The 20,693-nt window shown below is 38.2% G+C and overlaps 1 protein-coding gene and 2 non-coding genes across 6 annotated transcripts in view; 2 read left to right on the top strand and 1 right to left on the bottom strand.

Moving 5' to 3' along the window:
• LOC109535518 (ion transport peptide-like) overlaps window positions 1-18,048 on the bottom strand; it is a 27,248-nt gene extending 9,200 nt beyond the window's left edge. Inside the window, exon 1 of one of the 4 annotated variants that reach the window (XM_048662065.1) lies at window positions 17,930-18,048. The gene's annotated coding sequence lies outside the window, so the exon portion shown is untranslated. Of the gene's footprint in view, window positions 1-403; window positions 569-9,248; window positions 9,556-13,873; window positions 14,065-17,929 lie in introns of those variants that run through there. The other 3 variants (XM_048662067.1, XM_048662064.1, XM_048662068.1) reach the window with 3 other exon arrangements.
• On the top strand, window positions 17,442-17,514 carry Trnav-cac. The gene has a single exon. It is a non-coding gene; the product is annotated as a tRNA-Val (tRNA).
• Window positions 18,049-20,197: 2,149 nt separating the features above from the next.
• Window positions 20,198-20,271, top strand: Trnai-aau. Its single transcript has one exon. It is a non-coding gene; the product is annotated as a tRNA-Ile (tRNA).
• The last annotated feature ends 422 nt before the right edge of the window (window positions 20,272-20,693 follow it).

Genomic DNA, 20,693 nt, shown 5'->3' with positions numbered 1-20,693 from the left:
CCCCCCCCCCCTATGCCAATTGGGTCATTTAATAGCAAAATCTCAACTGGTTAAACCACCGACTTTACTCTATTTTTCACATGGGAAAAACGTAATCGATAAATGACGAGCTTCAAGTGGACACTGAATTTTCAAAAATTTCTATAGCTGCAAGTTTGTAGAAATTTCCCAGCAATTTGTTACTCAGATTCGGATTCCTTACAGTCTTTCTCACACAAAGAACACTTGGAACGTGGAAACGTGGAATTTTAATTTGAAGCCTCGAGTGGAAAGCTGGGTAAAGGTAAAGAAGTTTGGTTTGAAGCGAGTGCAAGCATTTTTCTCTAGTCGATTGTTCCTCTTTTTCACTAAAAAATCACTTTTCTGTGAACACAGTGTTTCACTAAGTGAAAATGCCACCTACCTAATGCCAAATTAATCTGGTTTTTTCCTTTGTTACACCCCCGATCACTTCGACTGACTTTTCGTCGGCTAAGATGCGGTCTGATTGGTCGATACGAAAAGACAACAGCAACAGTCCAGGCTTAACGTCGCAAACTGCCCAAAAACCATCGAACTGTTTTGAACCACTATAGAGCGACACTGCGACTTGATTGGTGTTAGCTGAGCTTAGATTTGAACTTTCATTCATTGATAACCCCGTCGATAATTCGTTGTTAATTGAGTGTTAATTTCGTCGATACAAACCGGATTATTCGAGTTTTCTTCAAATCTATTTGCGTAGAAATTGCTGTGAAGATTCTGTCAATATTTGGTTGAACTGTTGAGGTTTCATCGATCACATTTATGGCACGTGCCAATCCATTGTTTGTGGTATTAAGCGAGAGAAATTGAATGGGAAAAATACACGAATAGAAGATTCGTGGCTGATTTGCATCTGGTTCATTAAGGTAATTGTGGTCGCAGTGAAGATGTGAAGACCAACCACAACGTGGGGCGATAAATGCAGGCAGTTGCTTGTGTGGTCAGTTCGAGTCGGCAAGGCCGCCTTGAGAATGGAATTTTTAAACAGTCAAATCCCTGTTACTTAGTTGCTATTGGCTTAATCTGCAACAAATGCCCGTTGGCATCGCATTACTTAACCCAATTCGTTCGATTAATTTATGGAAAGCCAGTCCTTCTGGATGCAGGCTGGCGCTCTCGCCATAAATCGTCTTCTGACTTATGGATCCCAGTTGCGTAAGTGTGCATTAAGGAAACTGAAATACGCACGCAAACGAGCTGTTTGAGCGTCGCTCAACAGATCAAAATGAGTTATAATTGCTTTTAATTGAGGTATTAATAAGCGAGTCAATAAACGCGTTATGGGGCTCGCCTGCTGTGCCTTCACCGATTCCAGACGCATCCAGACAGAGTGAAAGTTTCTGCAATAGTTGGGGAAATAGCAAAAGTGGCCATTTTCCAGACAAAACGGCTGAAAAAAAAATAGGCAAAGAACCAGTTCAGAGAAAATAACCATTACGCCTGGTCTATTGTAAGCAGGTACTGCCTGCAACAGGTGTGCAAAACCGGCAAAAACAACCGAATTGGCAACTTGATTACACACAGTTTCAAGTTGCATGTCCAGTGGCGTCTCCGATTAAACTCTGTGAAAATTATTAATTTTCGTGCAGAGTATGTTCACATGCTTAATTCTTCACCTTTTTCACCCGGCTGCCAATTGACGAACAGAGTCCGGTTTAAACCCCAATGATTTTTCAAAGGCTTTGAAAACTGTTCAATTTTTGAGCAGTGTGTGACGCAGGCGATCGGTTGTTAGACCCACGACAAAGATCCACCGTAGTCACGTAGTCAGCCGCCAGCGCAACAGAGACACACATAAACAGGTCGCATCGACAGTGCCTGGCCGAATACACTGCTGCACGATTGATGTGACTCAAGGTTTAGACTTGAAAGTTTTTCCTGCCGTTTGATTATCTGTTAATCCTTGTTCATAAAGTAATGTTCCCAAAGTTTTATTTTGGAAAAGGGGAAAATTTCCTGAAACTTCCTTGAAAAAGGAACTGAATGAACTCATCCACATCGCCCACTCACATGGAATGGAAAGGAGGAAATTCTCGTCTTTATGCGATCGAACCGCAGAGATAAATCACATTTAAACAACCATTTCATGCATGCTAATATTGCTAAAGTATTTCGAAATTACCATAAAGAACAATAGTGTTCGGAGTATGCCTCGATTGTAAAGCAGGCGGGAGAGCTACTGTTCGGATTTTTGTTTTTTCTGTTTGTTTTTTGTTGCGTGAATCGTTGTTGCAACGTGCTTCAAATGCGGAATTTCCATTACCTACACATCCCGTATAGTTGCGAAATTTTACATATTTATGCATTTGGTGCAGTGCGATGCAATCAGGATGGCTGCGCGCCTATTTGGAACATCCCAATGCCGACAAGTGCGGGTTTTCCAAAAGAACAATGACCGATTTAAACACGGAAAATATGCTCCAAAAGTGGCTCAAAATGTCTGAAACCGGTGGTTCATTTTTGAATATAAACTAGGGACGATTTTGATTGGTGCCCGTTGCCAAACAAGCTCGAAAATCAGTTAGATGAATGCACTGAACCAGGATTGCCAGATTTCTCCATCATATATTGCAGTAGAAGGCATATAGATGAATGAATAAAATCGAGTAAAAATGAAAAAATGGCCAGCACTTTCGGGTTAAAGCGGGGGAAGCGCAATCCCAATTTTTTATATTTTTTAAAGTCACAAAGCTCGGTCGTAGGACCAGCGTTGCCAGCTGTATGCCGTTAGGAACTGATTTCGTCCTAAAGCGAATGCTTTTTCGAATTTCAGAAATCATCAGACAAAGTTCGGGAAGTGAGAAGGCCAATCTTGGATGGTTTTCATACGGCAAAGTCGCTTCTATAAGAAGAAAAAGTTTCGACTTTCAGTCATCATCAGGAAATTTTGCACAATTTTCCAGTCATCCCGAACAACTTCATAACCAAATTCAATGACAATTGAAAAAGGTGACTCATTCTCTGATAAGTGAATGGGACTTGCTGAAGACAAGCGCCCAGTCACACATGTGCCAAGTGATTTAAGCACCTCTTATCAAGGCAATTGAGATACATTCACCTGGCCAGTACGTGCATAAATAGACATCTAATTGTGACCATTCCGTGCAGAAGTGGTCGCTAAAAATACGCTTATAAAGTGCACGGAAATATGCGCGAAGGTCTTCAACTGGCCTGTTCAAGGATCGGTGCGATTTCAAAGATTTCACGTTATCAACTGGCCCTTGTAGCTAGAGGGCTTCTAACAGTTGCCATAGAAACCGCGCATTCAACCCCTGTACGAGAGTCGGTGAATTAGTAACCAGCCGGAGGAACAGACTTGGTAGGCAATGAAATCGAAAATAGATCGCCGATAAAATCGATGAATGAGAGCGTACTACGCATTATAAATAACCAAAGTGATGCAACACTTTTGTTGATAACAAGCAGATATTGAGTTCAATTAATGAGAATTTTTATCGGTTGTAGTTGTTGTGATTAGTGAGTTGAGACTTTAATCTTGCCAGCGATTTTAGAAAAAATGTTTTTTTGATATTCAATTGAAAAAAAACACGGTTAGGATTGGAAAAATCACCGCAGTTTGCAGGCAAAACAGAACGTAGTCGTTTGGCTTCGAATCGGGCCTCCGCCTCCTGCTACTTTGGCACTCAACCAACTGGTCAGTGCGTGAGGCAGAAAGAGAGCGACAGCGTAAAAGAGTGAGATAAGAGAGAGAGGCCCGTCCCGAATCAGCGCCATGCTGTCTATCGTAACGACCTTGAATGTTCCTGCCGGCAAGTGCACTTGATAGCAGGAAAGTACCACACTTTGTCGACTCTTGTCGTTTGTTGTCGGAATTTTCTAGCTGTTTTTGTTTCGTCGACCCTAATGCGATTTTAAGCGACTTGCTCCATATTCAATCGGGTCTTGGACAGCGCAGTTTCCATCAAACCTGCCACTAAATGACAGTGATGGTTCAAAAGGTCGCTGACCGATTGACAGTCGGACGCACGTTTCTGGTCACTAGCCACAGGAATGTCAGTTTGACAGTGTTTACCTATTACGTCACTGGTTGGAGACCGATGGATGGTTTAATTATTTTAATTAGTTGAAGTTTTAGTCGCAAATCAACAGAGCTGATGACAGGTGAAAGTAAAAATAAAAAATTAGTGTTCGTCACTCTATTCAGCTGTGAAAATTTCGGAGCTTCAAACTTTTGTTTCGGAATTCAATAAATCTGTCTGTGTTTGTGCAGTCTGATTGCCGTGGTTTTACCACCATCTACTCAACTTCACTCTATAACCTCACTTCGCAACATCAGTTTTTATTGTTTACCAGAATGTACTTTTTGCATAAAAATCAACACTTTTGCTGCATAAAAGGCAGTTTAGGTAGTCAAGGGCGAATTCAATTCTCTATCCAACGATGCCAAAACGAATTCTCTGGCTCGAATGGTTTTCACTTTTTTTTTTCACTTTCACCACGCAAATCTAAAACTTCTTGAATTCAAGCATTTTTTGAGAAAACTGCCAACATTTCTTTATCGATGGTTCACTTAATAAAAAGGCCATTTAGTTCTCTCCAGAATGATGTAAAAACGAGCGTTCTTGCTCATTTTGCTTCCGAGAAACATGCAAAACGGGACGAAAAACATGAAATTTTGCAATAATCTTACGCCGCCCTTGCACGAAACGACGATAGTTTTTCTAATTTCATAGATAACAAAAGACTGTATTTCTTCTACATAATCCCCCCCTGAATTTAACGCTGGATCCGCCCCTGTAGGTAGTGTTCCGTAAAAATTCAATAGAGCTGCTGAATCAGTGGCGTGCACTGTTTTTTTGCAACAATACAACACGACGATTGGTATTTTTTTGTCAAAAACGGTGACAAAAGAACGTTTTTTGTTCCTAACTGAATGCAGACCTGGAAAATATATTTTTAGTAAAAAAACCATTGGCGCGCCATTAATTTTTTACCTAGCAATTGTGCATTTTCGACAAAAAACTGTATGTAGAACTCAAAAATATTTTAATTGCCAGAAAAATCATTAGCGTGCACTGGCTTTTTCTCGGAAGTATCAAATGTTCCACATTGTTATCCATTTGAAGTTTTGAGGAGCACATTTTAAAAGTTAAGCGCAAGAAAATGCTGACAATGTTTTCCAACAAGGATCTGTGATTTTTCATAACAAATTTCGTTTTTGTACGTAAATTTAATATACGTTTTTTCTATATTAGAATGTAAAGTGCACATTCAAAAGCTAATATTTTCGAGAAAGAAACGAATTAAACCCACTTCCGCCTAAACAAAGGTATATATTAATCACATTTCTGGGAAGTTTCGCACTTATTTTAGACTCTGTCGGATCCGGTTTGGAAATGTCGAATAGTTTTGCGTCATTTTTGCCAAAAAACCAAATCAAAAGCGTCGCGGCTGCCGCCGACATCAAAGACCATTCGAGCAGCTGAGAGGAGGAGAGGAGTTTATTTTTACTCGACTTTTACGAAACGGATTGGCGTGTGAGTTCCACTTTTATAAATTTTATAAATAGGCGAGTTTTTCGCGAATTAACCTCTACGCAATAGACTCAATTCCCCAACGCACATGGATGGCAAAACAATCAAATGTTGATTCATCGAGAATTTCCGGCTAGTTTCTGGACTGAAAACGACCATTTTTTAGAAATGAATCCACAATTTGGTGTCTTTGTTCCAAACGAAGTATTTCAATTTGGTGTTTTTTCCTTTCGGAAAAATCCATTGTTTCAAGACAATTTTCTTTCTCGACAGGGTAAAGCAATCCTGGTATGAAAATTCACTAGATTATTGTTAGATTATTGTTAGTTGAATTTGATTATTAAAATTCACTAGTTTTCCTGCGAATGGAGCGAATCGTTAGTAGTGTTTATGTGGAAAAACCGCAAATTTTAAAACCGTTGCAACTACGGCCTGGTTTGCGGAATCCACTCATATTGCTGATCAGCATGTTGCTGACTGGGCTGGGATTCTGCCACCTGGGCTGAGAAGACGTGAGGTTTTGCCTGCAAGTGTTCGATGTTTACTTTTATCTTTTTGGCCAAGATCGCATTTTATCTTTCTGGTCAAGTGTCTTCTAAACGTGGTGAAATTTTCAGCTCAAGAATCCCTAAGCAGGCAAAAATCAGAATTTAACGGCGTTTTTTTGACATCGTTTTTAGGGCCAAGTGTCCTTTAAGGAAGGTAAAAATTGCACATTTTTTGCTGGTTTAGTTGGGAAGATGCGAATTTTTAAGCGAGAAAGCGCAATTGCGTGATTGCATCCTTTTTCAGATCGGCATTTACCAAGCCAGAAAAAAATAGAATTTAACGCGATTTTTATGAAACTTTCACCAACTTTAGGGCCAAGTGTCTTCTAAACGTGGTGAAAATTTCAAGTTGCTATCTGCTTAATTTTGGGAAGACAATTTTTTAAAGTGGAGAGCGCCGTTGACTGAAACCCCCCATTTCGAAACTGGAATGTACCAAGCCAGCAAAAATCTGAAATAGACGAGATTTTTATGAAACTTACAGGATTTTTAGGGCCAAGTGTCTTCTAAATATGGTGAAAATTTCAAGTTACTGGCTGCGTTCTTTTGGAAGACCCGAATTTTTAGGGAGGTGAGTGCAGGTGGGTAAAAGCACTCATTTTCAGCTCAAGAGTCCCTAAGCAGGCAAAAATCAGAGTTTAACGGCGTTTTTTTGACACCGTTTTTAGGGCAAAGTGTCTTTTAAAGAAGGTGAAAATTGCACATTTTTTGCGGGTTTAGTTGGGCAGCTGCGAATTTTTTTGTGAGAAAGCGCAATTGCGTGACTGCATTCTTTTTCAGATCGGCATTTACCAAGCCAGAAAAAAATAGAATTTAACGCGGTTTTTATGAAACTTTTACCAACTTTAGGGCCAAGTGTATTCTAAAGATGGCAAAAATTTCAAGTTGCTACCTGCTTAATTTTGAGAAGACAATTTTTTAAAGCGGAGAGGGCCGCTGATATAAACCCCTCATTTCGAAATTGGAATTTACCAAGCCAGCAAAAATCGGAAATAGACGAGATTTTTATGAAACTTACAGGATTTTTAGGGAAAGGTGTCTTCTAAATATGGTGAAAATTTCAAGTTACTGGCTGCGTTATTTTGGAAAACCCGATTTTTTGGAGAGGTGAGTGCAGTTGGGTAAAAGCACTCATTTTCAGCTCAATAATCCTTAAGCAGGCCAAAATCAGAATTTGACGCAATTTTTTTGACACCGTTTTTAGGGCCTTTAGGGCCTTTAAAAGAAGGTGAAAATTGCAAATTTTTTGCGGGTTTAGTTTGAAAGGTGCGGATTTTTAAGCGAGAAAGCGCAAGTGCGTAAATGCATCCTTTTTCAGATCGACACTTCTTACTAAGTTGAAAAAAATTAGAATTTGACGCGATTTTTATGAAACTTTGAGCATTTTTAGGGCCAAGTGCCTTCTAAACGTGGTGAACATTTCAAATTATTAACTAATTTGTTTTGGAAGATGCGACTTTTCAAATAGGAGCGCGAGGGTGGGTTGAGACATTCATTTGGAGGTCGAGATTTCCTAAGCTGGCAAAAATCAGAATGGGAAAGGATTTTTTTGGCACTATTTAGAGAAAAGTGCAGTTTAATTATGGTGAAAATTTCAGGATGCTGACTGCTTTATTTTGGAAAATATGAATTTTTACGGGAGAACGCCATTAGTAAGCTGGTAAAAATCTGAACGTTTGTCGATTTTTACAATTTTTTTCCAATTCCGATGTCATATTTGGCTTTTTGCGAGGATTTTAGCTGAAAACGAGTACCGAGTCGACGGGTGTCTAGTTTATGAGWAGTGAATTTTTAAGCAYAGACTTGCACWGCTGGGTTTATTMMTGAATTAYAGCGAAACTGGAAAATAATCCAAAAATTGAGCGAGACCTTCGAATAAATCCATTTTTTGCAGGCTTCGCAACTAGGGATTTTCCTGCAAACTTGCAAAATTACAACCTTGTAGCTGCTACAGTTCGTGAGTGGTGATTTTTTTCGAAAGGAAGTGGGCTTTTGTTGCTCAGGGGTTCGACTTGGGGCTTTGCCCGAAAAAAATTCTAGAGCTCTTCTCTCCCCTAATTAAACATAAAATGGCAAACTATTTCTGGATTTAGGAAAAATCAGACAGCAAAAAATAGGTTTTTTTAAAGCAAAAAGTTAATTGCGATTCTGATGCAACAATGGCAAAAAAACCTCTAAAACCCAGCTCTAACCGTTTTCTGGCCTTTTTTGAAAGTTCCCTACTCCGTTTTTGAGGCATTTTTCAAAACTTTGTTTGCAGGTAGACTGACGTAACTTTGCTGGACAGTTTTTGAGAAAAGTGAGCTGTTTGATTGCGAAACCATGCAGCGGCCGCTTTATTTCGTTTGATGGCATGCCGACGAGTCTGAAAGGCAAAAATCACGTACGAACCGTGGAAGATAAAATCGGATTCGCGCTTTCTGCAAAGAAATTCCTGCAATTTTATGTATCCGATGTTCCCACGCCCACATCTACCCATTCGAGAGAGAGATATATCAATTTATTGCGGCTGTAATGACTGAACCAGTGTCGTATAGAGTTTCCGATACACTTTACACTTGGCCATCAATTCGCTGACGACACCGTCCTAATAACCGGTGGAGCTGCGGGATCAAATAATTTTCAAAAAATTTTGAAAATTCTGCCAATGACGCAACTAGGTGGCAATTCGCTGATGGATTGCATCAGCCACTGATCAATTTTCGATTGGACTTGTGCGAATTCGATCCTTTCTAATTCAGTTTGCACGGCAGTTTTGGCTGTATTTTGCACGTCCCTGTGCAACATCTACTGCGGGGTGGGGTCAAGCCAGGTCCTGCCTGCTATGCAAATTATGCCCCGAAGGAACGATCTGAATTAGATGGATAGATAAGGGAAAACACCTGGCCACGGTTCACAAAGCATTCGCAGGAATATTATAAAAAAAGTCCCTTGGCCTCAGATCTGGAGATCTGTGCGGCCACCATCAGCTCCCAATCAAAGCGATTATCTAACCTGGCGGTGTCATAAATACTGGTGTTGTTTAACTTTCCAACTTTTATTGGTAATTTGCGCATTTTCCACTTGTTGAAATGAATGAATGTGGCGCGGCTGCTGGCTGCGATCACTGACCTACCCGTTGAAAGCACACCAAGGGAAAATGATCGGTGCGCTTCGATAAGCGAAAAAACTGACGACTTACTTGTTTTTTTGTGTGCGGAAGTGAAAAGTGTTGTGGGAAACAGCGTCGATCAACAGGTACCTCCAAACACCCAATTTCGGCCTCAACTGGAACGGTTGGATCAGTTGGATTTGGAACGAACACTGAAAAATCACTGAACTTTCTCCTCAATGTTCGTGCGGAAAAGCCCGTTCTGGTTAGCGGGAAAAAATCGGCTTTCGCGTCTTTTGATAATCAATCCCGTTGGGTTTTCAGCCAATTTCAGTGGATGCTGTAGCGTTCACTGGCAGTGGAGATACTTTGCGGTGTTATTATAGTACTTCTGATAGTCTTACGTATTGCCCCCACCCGGGTTTCTGCTCCGGGTAATTAGTCCAAATCACTATAGTTTTGCTAATTGCCGTTTACGATCAAGATCACATACCGGGAAAATTACGAGCTTTTTCTTAATGACGGAAATATGCATTTCCCTGTGGTGCGCGAGCCTGCACCGTTTAATGCTTATCAGCATGACATGCTTATTGTTCCCGAGCCCTTTTATCCGGTTTTATTGGCCAATTCCCCTACAGGGTGGTCCTCAACTAATGTGCCAACAAAAACGTTTCCTTTCAAGGAAATCTGTCTTATCCGAACGTTACTGGTTTTCTTCGTGCACGGTGTGAACGCCTAAATTGAATGATGGGTTTGGGGCAGTTTTACTGCCACCGAAAAATGTCTTTGGGAGTTTTTTAGGTCCTGGACCCATTGAAAATCTCATTCTTCCATATTTCTTAAACAAAAAAGCGTACTTGTTCGACGTCGATATCTCTAACCGTTTTCGAGATATTTCACGCTGAAACTTCCATACCCAAATTAATCCTAACTGGAACTGGATAAATCCTCAGTGCTTAGAGCAAATTGGTTTCTGTTTGAAGCCTCATTGAGCCCCATTTGTGTGCTGTTAGTCAATGTTTTGATAAAAATTGGACCTCAGATCAACTTTCTACTGGGCGGCAAATCAAAAACTGCAAAATTTTCCAAAATTCGACCTGCTCCTAGTCGAAGAAAAAAGTTTTTTTGGATCGCAACACCAAAAGGTCGAGGAAAACTGTAAAAGCTCGAAACGGATTGCAGCGATAACTTTCCTGATTTTGCCCCGATTTTCACGATCCAGAGCTCATGTTGAAGCTTAAACTTTGTGAAAAAGTGGTTTACTTTCAAATATTTGATTCATTCATGCAACCCGGTATATTGATTTATGGTTTTCTGAAATTATTATCTCAGTTGTTTTGGAAGATGCGACTTTTTAAAGAGGAGCGTGAGGGTGGGTTGAGACATTCATTTGGTGGTCGAGATTTTCTAAGCTGGCAAAAATCAGAATTGGAAAAGATTTTTTTAGCACTATTTAGAGAAAAGTGCAGTTTAAATATGGTGAAAATTTCGAGTTGCTGACTGCTTTATTTTGGAAAATTTGAATTTTTACGGGAGAACGCCATTAGTAAGCTGGTAAAAATCGGAACGTTTGGCGATTTTTACAATTTTTTTATCCAACCTCCAATTCCGATGTCATATTTGGCTTTTTGCGAGGATTTTAGCTGAAAACGAGTACCGAGTCGACGGGTGTCTAGTTTATGAGTAGTGAATTTTTAAGCATAGACTTGCACAGCTGGGTTTATTCCTGAATTACAGCGAAACTGGAAAATAATCCAAAAATTGAGCGAGACCTTCGAATAAATCCATTTTTTGCAGGCTTCGCAACTAGGGATTTTCCTGCAAACTTGCAAAATTACAACTTTGTAGCTGCTACAGTTCGTGAGCAGTGATTTTTTTCGAAAGGAAGTGGGCTTTTTTTGCTCAGGGGTTTTGGCCCGATTTTCACGATCCAGAGCTCATGCTGAAGCTTAAACTTTGTGAAAAAGTGAAGTTTACTTTCAAATATTTGATTCATTCATGCAACCCGGTATATTGATTTATGGTTTTCTGAAGTTTCCGGTGAAGTTCCGACCACAGCATAAGCCCTAGATTTTGAAAATGAGTTCGAGAACAAAAAAATATCACTGCAAGGCCAAAAAGTTGATTAATTTTCGCAAAAACAAACTCGCCGGTTTAATGCGTTTTAAGTTTTGAAGAGCGCAGTCTAAACTCTAACCCCAATTGCTGTCAAAAATTGCTTCGTAGCTAAGTTGAAAGTGCCATCTTCAGGAGTTGATAAGTTCGCAAAATTAATTAAACACATCTTTTCACCGCAAAAAAATAATTCAATTTTAAGCTTCTTTCGTACGATGTAAGTAAAATTGAACAGTCCTGAAATCTCAGACGTTTAAAGAAGCCCGAACTCTGTTCAGCAAGCCCGACCTGATCACTCTCATTGCACACTGATTGCGTCATATTAATCAACAAAAACATGTTTATTAAACATAGTAATTTCCTCGTTATAGTTAATTAAATATTTTGCCAATAGTTGGCATGTCCGACGGCAACGCGATTTCAATGGAAACATGAAATCAGGAAAATTTGTAATTTTCCGAACATGACATGCATGTTTCAATTAATCGAATTCCCAATGAACTCTGCTTTATGACGACATGCAATTGGTCAGAAATTTCTAGAAATTACGCTTTTATATACGCAAATCGAAAGTGTTAAAGTACAATACAGTCATAACTTAAATCGTCCTGAGACGTTGCCACTTATTACTAGGCCTGGGTAACTCAGTGAATGTTTAGGAGTTGGCGCAGTGCTGCGCAAATGGCTTGGTGCGCCAACCCAACGCACCGGCGCAGTAACTCAGTTCCGTTGCTGGGAAAATGTTGATGACTTTTTTTGGTTGTTCTAGATTTATTTTAATGGACATTTATTAATAATATTTTTAAAATTTCTTCAAAATTTCAGAATTTTCCGGTTTATGGCCAGTTACTCTTTCTTCTAAATGCTCAATTTTCTAAAGCTTCGCTTAAAAATGCTGACACTTTTAAGGTATTTTCCGCAGATGTCTTTTATCCAAGCCGGAATCTACACCGGACATGCAAGAACGGTGTTTTTTGTCCCGAAAACAATTCGGGAAACGTTAGACTGAGTCTATTCGATGTTCAAGGGTTTTCGTTAATCGCGCGTTATTTTTTCCGTTTTCCGATGACTTAAATTGTATTGACTTTTGCAGACATTCGGACTAAATTTTGGCGTAAACTTCTCTGAAACCGTTCATGGCGAAAGATTTATGGATTAAAGATCATTCTTACCAGCTTTTTGCAAGCTGGAGCCCCATCCTCCATTTTCTGCCCATTAATCCTTTTAAGGTATTTTCCGCGAAAAATTCCCTTTCCAGCTTAGAATTTGGAACAAAAATCAAATAATTTTCTATAAAAAAACGAACAGAATAAGCGAAAGATTATAACAGATTATTTGGAAATCTCGTCACCTCCATTCCTCTGAAGACTGGATAGTAGTTTGTTAAAAAATGTGGTTTTTTAGTTTTAACTGTTTTTTTTTGCTTTACCTTCTACTCAAAAACGGTTTATTTTGTAGAGTTTCACTTAAAAGTGCTGACCATCTGCAGGACTGTTACGCGAAAAATTACCAGATAAATTTATAGCTTTGTGAAAATTTTACAAAAAGTTTTTTCAGCGTCGAATTTGCGACAAAAACGAAAATTCTTTCCGTCGTTTTTACCCGAAAACCATTAAGGATTTCTTCGAAACCGATCACAAAACTAAAAGTTTTTAATCAAAGGCGCAAAAAAATCATTATTTTCTGATGCTCCTCTTCTTCCCTGACAATCATGGGGGTCTTTTCAGCCAAAAATGACAAAATTAATTTTGTTAGAAAGTTCACCTCATTCATCGGTTTGCAGGGAACTTTAGAAAACCCATTTCAGCATCAAATTTGGCAAAAAAACCAAATAATTTTATTAAGCATTGTTCCGAAAGTAATTAGAATTATCTTGAAAAAACGACCAGAGTAAAAGTTTTCAAAAAATTATTTGGAAAATTCGCCGCCCTCATCGCTCGGACGATTTTTAGAGTTCCTTTAATTTTCAATCAATATTTTTAAACAACCCTGCCTAAACAGAAAAACCGCGTTTTTCCTAACGTTTCACTGTAAAATCTTTTATGCAAAAAAATTAAAAGATCGATTTTACAAGAAAACTCGTCGACTTTCTCAGTTCTGTTGCAGGTAAAATCTACACGACTTTTTTTAGTTGTTTGAACAAAGTAGAGAAACGTGAGAAACGTGAAAATGTTGAAGATTTTTTTGAGATGTAAAAATTCCAGTCTCGGGCTAAACTTGAAGAAATCCCTTATAACTCATGAACCGATGAGTTATAACTCGTTAACTCAGTGAGCGGCAACAACTCAATAGCGCAACTCAACACAGTGTTACCCAGGCCTACGTCAGAGATGAAAACTCGATTAAATCAGGAAAAACACAAAACTAGTGGTTATCAAGTGATTAATCTCACTAAGATCAGTTCAATGTGAGTTTCCATCGGAGTAAAGGCGCATTCGCGAATTTGTGTAGCTGTTTGCACCGGGCAAAAGTGACTCTTCAAGAGATATGATCCAATCAAATATCTAGAAAAATTTTTCGTTTAAATTCAAGCAGAAATCGTTCCAATCGTTCATCCTTTCAGTGCAATCAATCGAAGGATAGACGCTCAGTACACTTACCTATAACTATTATCCGGCAGCCATGGGCACATTTGTAGATACAAGTCCAATAAAAAATACATTAACCTAAAACCGCGATTAGCCTCAATCAAATCGTAGCAAACTGGCACAAATGCGCGGCACTTTTCATCCTGCGGGCAAAATTCTGGCCGTTCCAGACCGCGCTTTACCCAACCAGCCCCAAAAAAAAACTGAGAAAATATCGGCCGAAAAACTCCTGCTTTACAAGCAAATGCACCGTCTACAGGATGGAGCCAATTAGCCTATCGAATGACCTGATGTGTAGACCTTGTTTCACTACTGAGACTGATTTTATTTTTAACATTCCATTCAATACGGCCTCTCCAGGAAGTCCGTACGATACGAATTGTGTAATGGGATCGGCCATCTGGCTCACTTTGAACGAAACAGGCGTCTTTTGGACTACAATTTTTCTCATTTTGGATTTTTCCTCATCAATCCCTTGACTGCAAGGGAGCAACTTGCCTGCGTGCGCCTCATTTTCTGGTTGAAAAAGCACAGCGGCAACCGCGCAAGCATTTCAACGTCACATTTGTGGTTAGTTTTCAAATTGTCCGCCTCAAAACTTGAAATGCTCTGCAACGTCCAGGAAGCTTACTTGGCTCAACTCTTTTTTTCAACCCCGCCCCCGACACATAGGAGACCAATTTTGAGTCATCCTGTATACTACCTGCTGGGCAATGGACCAGCCGCCCTGTATATGTGATCGAGCTAGATCATGAGTATGGTTTTTTGCCAAGGTTTGGCACCAAACCGAATATAATAATAATTAATGCGATCTCAAGGCGAGAACCTCATACTGGGCGAACACGTGCATTTATTGGACCAGACAGACAGCTTGGCACCCGATGACGCTCTGGAATGTGTTGAAATCAACTCGATTAATTAGAGAATTTAATCAGCTGACACAGAACCAGTTGGTTCCAAATCACGTTGACTGAGCATACAGGGCGAGGCTGTGAAAATTGGAAAATGCCCAATAAAAAATGCCCATTTCAGTTTGGTTTCATTCAAAAACGCGGTTGCTTGGACAGGATTTTCAAGTAAAATCGATCGCGCCTGTTGATCATTATATAACAATTAGGCAGCGTGATTGGCTGGGAATGGCCGGTTTTGATCACTCTGATATACTGGCAACCCATAGCTAATTGATTGATTGAGTACATTTTGCCTAAACTAGTTCGAATAATTAAAAAAAAGTCTAAAAATAGCGATTTCATCATCATCATCATCACCACCATTCGCAATTAATTTTAATATTCGAAAATCCGTCTGTCGCGCTAATTTGCCGGCCGCAATGATTGACAGCGCCCAAGAAACTGATCTGGTTTCGCACATGAGATCATCATCGGAATTAAACAGACATTCCCTGAAATCTGTTTGATTTTTTACGTTTTTTTCAGTCTGTGTTGAGTTGCGCTATTGAAATGCTGTCGCTCTCTGAGTTACCGAGTTATAACTCATTAACCGATGATCGAGGTCAAGTGGATTTTCCCTGCAACAGAACTGAGTCCTGAAGAAATCTGCTCTATAAGTGGAAAACGGTTTGATTTTCAGTTATCATCAGGCAATTTTCAATAAATTTAACAGGGCAATTGCAGGAACTTTTTAAGAATTTTTCAGTTTTAACTCAGTTATAACTAGTGATGGGCACTATCGAATAATTACTAAATGAATGATTGCAACTATCGAATGAATTCATTCATTGAATAGTGCGCGCCATCTAGTGCCGTGCATAAAAGATGCAAATTACAAATTTATGGTCTTCAAAAAATGTAGATACAAACGTATTTTTAATAACAATATTGCATAGTTTGATTTTTAAATATAGATGTTTTCATTTTATCGAAATTAAACATTAATTATTAATTCCAAATCAAATTAATTCCTGGGTTTTTATTATAGGTACGTCCCATTATAGGTAGCGTTGCACATAAAAACTGATGATGGTGGAAAAGTACACCGAAACGTATTTTGATTGATAAATAGAAGCAATAAATGACTGAAACCCAGGAATGATGAGAATTCATATTTATGTTATCTTCTACTTTTCTTGAAATAGTATAGTAAAAACTCTACAAATGAGTTGTATTTAAGCCTGTTGCTAATAGTACATAGGTAGTTATTCAAAATGCAAATATAGATATAACACTTTTTTAATCAATTAATTTTTGATTAAAAAAACAGTATTAATAAATGACTATTGAATATGTTTGCTTAAAAAGTGGAAAATTAATTTATTTAAAATTTGAATTTGTTGAATTTGAACTCGATAGTTTTTGTCACTGAATGAAACATCGCTATCGAATAATACGCATAAATTACAACTATCGAATAGTTTGATAGTATTTATTCGATAGTTCCCATCACTAGTTATAAGCCAAAAAAAAGCCATCAACATATTGCTTTTGTGCGTACGATTGCTTGAAACTATTTGGTCGAAAAAAAAGTTAAACTGAAAAATTATAGGATTTTTGCGAAGAAAAAATTGCTTGATAGAAACTTTGTTAAGATTGGAATGACCTGAAAATTCAACGGAACTTTAAAAATCTTCAGAGCGATGAGGGCGGCGAGTTTTCCAAACAGTTTTTTGTAAACTTTTGCTTTCTGGTCGTGTTTTTCAAGATAATCCTAATCATTTTCGGAAAAGCTGAATAAAATTATTTGGTTTTTGTGCCAAATTCGAAGCTGAAACGGGTTTTCTAAAGTTCTCTGCAAACCGACGAATAAGGCGAACACTCTAGCAAAATTAGTTTTGTAATTTTTGGCTGAAAAGGCCCCATTATTGTCCGAAAAGAGGAAAATTATCAGAAAATAATGCTTTTTTGTGTTTTTGATTGAAAACTTAGTTTTATCATCGGTTTTGAAGAAAACCTTAATGGTTTTCGGAAAAAAACGGAAGGAATGTGTTTTATTTATTTTTTAACAAATTCTATAGTCTTCAGAGGAATGGAGGTGAGATTTTCAAATAATCTGTTATAAACTTTCGCTTATTCTGTTCGTTTTTTGATAATTTTTTTTTCTTGTTTGAAACTCGAAGCTGGAAAGGGATTTCAAAACTTTTTACAAAGCGACGAATACCTCAAGATTGTCAGCATTTTTAAGTGAAACTTTCGAAAATTTAGCATTTAGAAGATAAAGTAACTTAGCCAAAACTGGAAAATTCTCAAATTTGAACATTCTAAAAATATTGAAAATTTTGAAAAATTGAAAGGTGTTAGAAGCCAGAAGAATTGAAAGTAAAGCAAATCAACTGTCATCAATGTCACGAGATCGGGAAGTGTATGAATTCGAAATCACCTACGTTTTGCTCTTGATGTGGATCGACTGCGCTTTACATTAATAACTTGCTTTGGTTGCGCCTTCGCAAATTGTCGTGAATTTACCGTGCAAAACCATGTTCCATTTTTACCGTTTCTGCGCTTGTGTTGTGAAATTGTTAATCAGTGATAATAAAATCGCAATTTAAAGTTAATGAATTGTGAAAAAATAGGAATTGAACAATATTATTTGTGTTCAGTCCTGGTTATAGACAAGGCTTAAAATAGTTTCCGTAGTGTAGTGGTTATCACGTGTGCTTCACACGCACAAGGTCCCCGGTTCGATCCCGGGCGGAAACAACTTTTTTAAATATTCTTTCAATTAAATTAGTTTGAAAAATGTGTTTTCGCTTTTGTATCTATCATCATTTTTTATTCGCATGTAAGAAGCAAAAATTTTACGATTAATAGCTCTGATAATATTGCCAATGTCATGTTTTCAGTTTCTTGTCAATGTCATTGTCCGGGCATATTTTGACGTAAATTTTTCATGTTTACACTTTTTCAAAAGCGCGATTCCGTTCAAATTCCACCTATTTTCTCAACAAAAACGATCATTAATCAATAGTTAAACTCCAGTTAAAGTAATAAATACTGGAAACTGCTAGGCATTGACAAGAACATATTTTGACAGTGACAGATCATATAGAAATGACAGACGCAAATGTATTTTTACTTTTTAAAATTGTCGTAGTAAACAAACCATGGTTTTTACCTTTTTGGACGCCCGGCTGTTAAATGTCCAAAAATATGACAGCAGCTACACCACCAGGACAAGGATAGCGACACCAATAGTGCCGTTCTTCTCGTTCCAACACTGCTTACTTAGCGCGTCGCTCTCGAGGTTTAAGTGACATTTTCCGACATTTTCCGGCTTTTATACGCTCAAGAGCCTTCCAGGATATCGCGCAAATCGTTCTTGCACCAAATTAACTCCTTTAAGTGGTTTGACTGGCGACCGTTCGGCTCATTTTCTCACATTTTATTGATGTATTTTTTCCGTTTATTTTATTTATAATTAATTAATTCATATTTCATCATTCTGAATAAACAGTAGCTTGAAGATTTGGGAATTCTGGCCCTACTGGTGCTAGATTGGAAATTAGATCTTTTATTTGATTCAACATTTACGAAACGCGCAAAAATCAGGATTTATTGCGATTTGAACGAATTTTTGAGGGCCTGAAGATTCGAGTGTCTTCTAAAGATTAGCAAATTTTCAAGCTGCTACTTTGGAAGCTGGAATTTTTATTTGAGAGTCGGCACTTGGGTAAAACCGTTCATTTTTAAATCCACGTTTACGAAGCGCGAAAAATTCGGAAGTTTAGTGCCATTTGAATGAATTTTTGACGATTTGAGGACTCGGGTGTCTTCTAAAAGGTGTCAATTTTTCAGCTTTCTACTGGCTTCGCTTTGGAAGTTTCCATTTTTTATTTGAGAGTTTGCAGGTGCGTACGTTTACAAACCGAGAGAAACTCGGCGTTTAAATGAACTTTTCCGCAAAAGTTGCAAACCCTCGGTTGCAATTTTCATTTGCAACATTTGCATCAGTTAATTGGAGGCAACTACTTTAACCAGCTGGCATTGTTTACTTAAGAAGCAAAGATTTTAATTAGAAAATGCCTTATGAAACGTTGTGGGTTAAACTCTTTCTCTAACTTATCAGGCGACTTCTTTAAGCAAAATTCGCCAAGTCGAAAATAATTCTCCACGTGTGTGTGTTGATTCGGTCAATTTCCCGCAAAATAATCAAATTTGATTGGTAACTGGCGGAATCAAATGGCGACTTCAATTAATAAAGCCGCTGGTTCGGATTACAAGGAAACGGCACCCTTGCTGAGTTCTTATGTCTGATTAGTTCGCATTCAATTGGGTCATTTGACCAAAAAGAAATTCTATTCAGCCGTTTTTCTGGCGCTATTTTTCACTTTTGCATCGGAGGTTTATTGGCCACAGTGGCGTCGCTCGCATCAATCGAAGGGACGTCGATTTGATCAATTGAGTGGCAGGCTTAATGGTTAATTTGCAAAAATTCTACTTGTTTGAGAAGGTTTTATTGTTTCTGTGCTTGCATAGACGGGCAATTGAGTTTTTCTTGCGAAAAATTGCGCTTGCAAAGGGTGTTTTGAAAGCTAATTTCTCAGGAACTGTTAGCGGTAGCAACCTGCTTTTTTCGCCGGCTGTTAGAGGAAGAAATGGGCTCTATTTTCCTCACTTTCAAGCATTGCTAGCTGCTCAGTTGTAGTTGCAAGATCAAATATTTCAATTGACTGAAACTACTGTTTTCAATTTAAACCATTAGTTTATTTTCAGTCAAATTTATTAGATATTTTATTCAGCGTTGTTGACACCAATATGTTCTATCTATTCCCAAATGAGAGAGTTTCCAAAATAAAGGGAATTTAGTGAAATTTTGAAACTGTTTGTTGGCTGGTACCAGGAGAGTGTTCATAATCAACGCCTGACTGGGGCTCAGGTCAGGGCATTCATATACAATTACATCAGACAAGGAAAGAGAAGGTCTTTTGTAAGAGGGAAAGAGCGACTAGAAACAAAGTGAAACCACATTGACGGATAAACCAGTTATCTAGTCGCTTCTTTTGTTTATGAACGCACTCCTGGTTGTCATGGATACAGACATATCACTGTCAACAGATGTGTCACCGAAACGAAATTTCGAAGACTTGGGGTTTATTTTGGGGAAAAACCCGATAAATACAGTACTGCTTTTCCGAATTTGCGCCCAAAAGAACCCAGTTAGAAATGAAAAGTTCAGAAATCAATCATATTTCAACTTTTGAAAATTAAACTGTTGTTTAATGTTTAGACCATTCTCCAGATTGTTAGTGTGCGGCCTAGCTGGTAAGTAGCAAGTTATTAATTAAAAGATTTTTATTTTAAAATTATTCTGAAAACAATTTCAATTTTAATCATTGGTATTGCATGCACTTTTAATATGGATTTTGGTGCACTGATATCATGTGGCCCATTAGCTCAGTTGGTTAGAGCGTCGTGCTAATAACGCGAAGGTCGCGGGTTCGATCCCCTCATGGGCCAAACAGCTTTTTACAGTTTTTTTTCTAAAATCGAGAGTATTTTTACACTTTCGAGTGGTTGACTGGAATTTCGCAACTTTTTGGTGGTTTTTTGGGTCCGATGTTGGTCGAGCAAATCTTCAATCTGTTCTAATTCAACCTGAACACCTCGGTTTTTCAATTCTTAATTTATAGAGGGTGTCCCTGCAATGACTGTAACGCTGTCGGATGGTTAGTAGAATTGATAGTAAATTGTATATACTTTCTTGACTGTGTTGCAATTCCAAATCAAAATTCATTCCAGGGTTTCAGTCATTTATTGTCTCTATTTATCAATTTCTCTTCATAGAAAATGTATGCCAAGGCTTAAAGCAGCAACAACGCTACACATAAAAACTGATGATGGTGGAAAAATACACCGAAACGTATTTTAATTGATAAATA

The sequence above is a fragment of the Dendroctonus ponderosae genome, unplaced genomic scaffold (assembly GCF_020466585.1).
Source record: "Dendroctonus ponderosae isolate FM_Combo_2020 unplaced genomic scaffold, Dpon_F_20191213v2 Dpon_F_20191213_10, whole genome shotgun sequence".
In the NCBI taxonomy this organism is placed as follows: Eukaryota; Metazoa; Arthropoda; class Insecta; order Coleoptera; family Curculionidae; genus Dendroctonus; species Dendroctonus ponderosae.
Note: the sequence above shows the minus strand (reverse complement) of the source record. Positions and strands in the feature narration are given on the sequence as shown.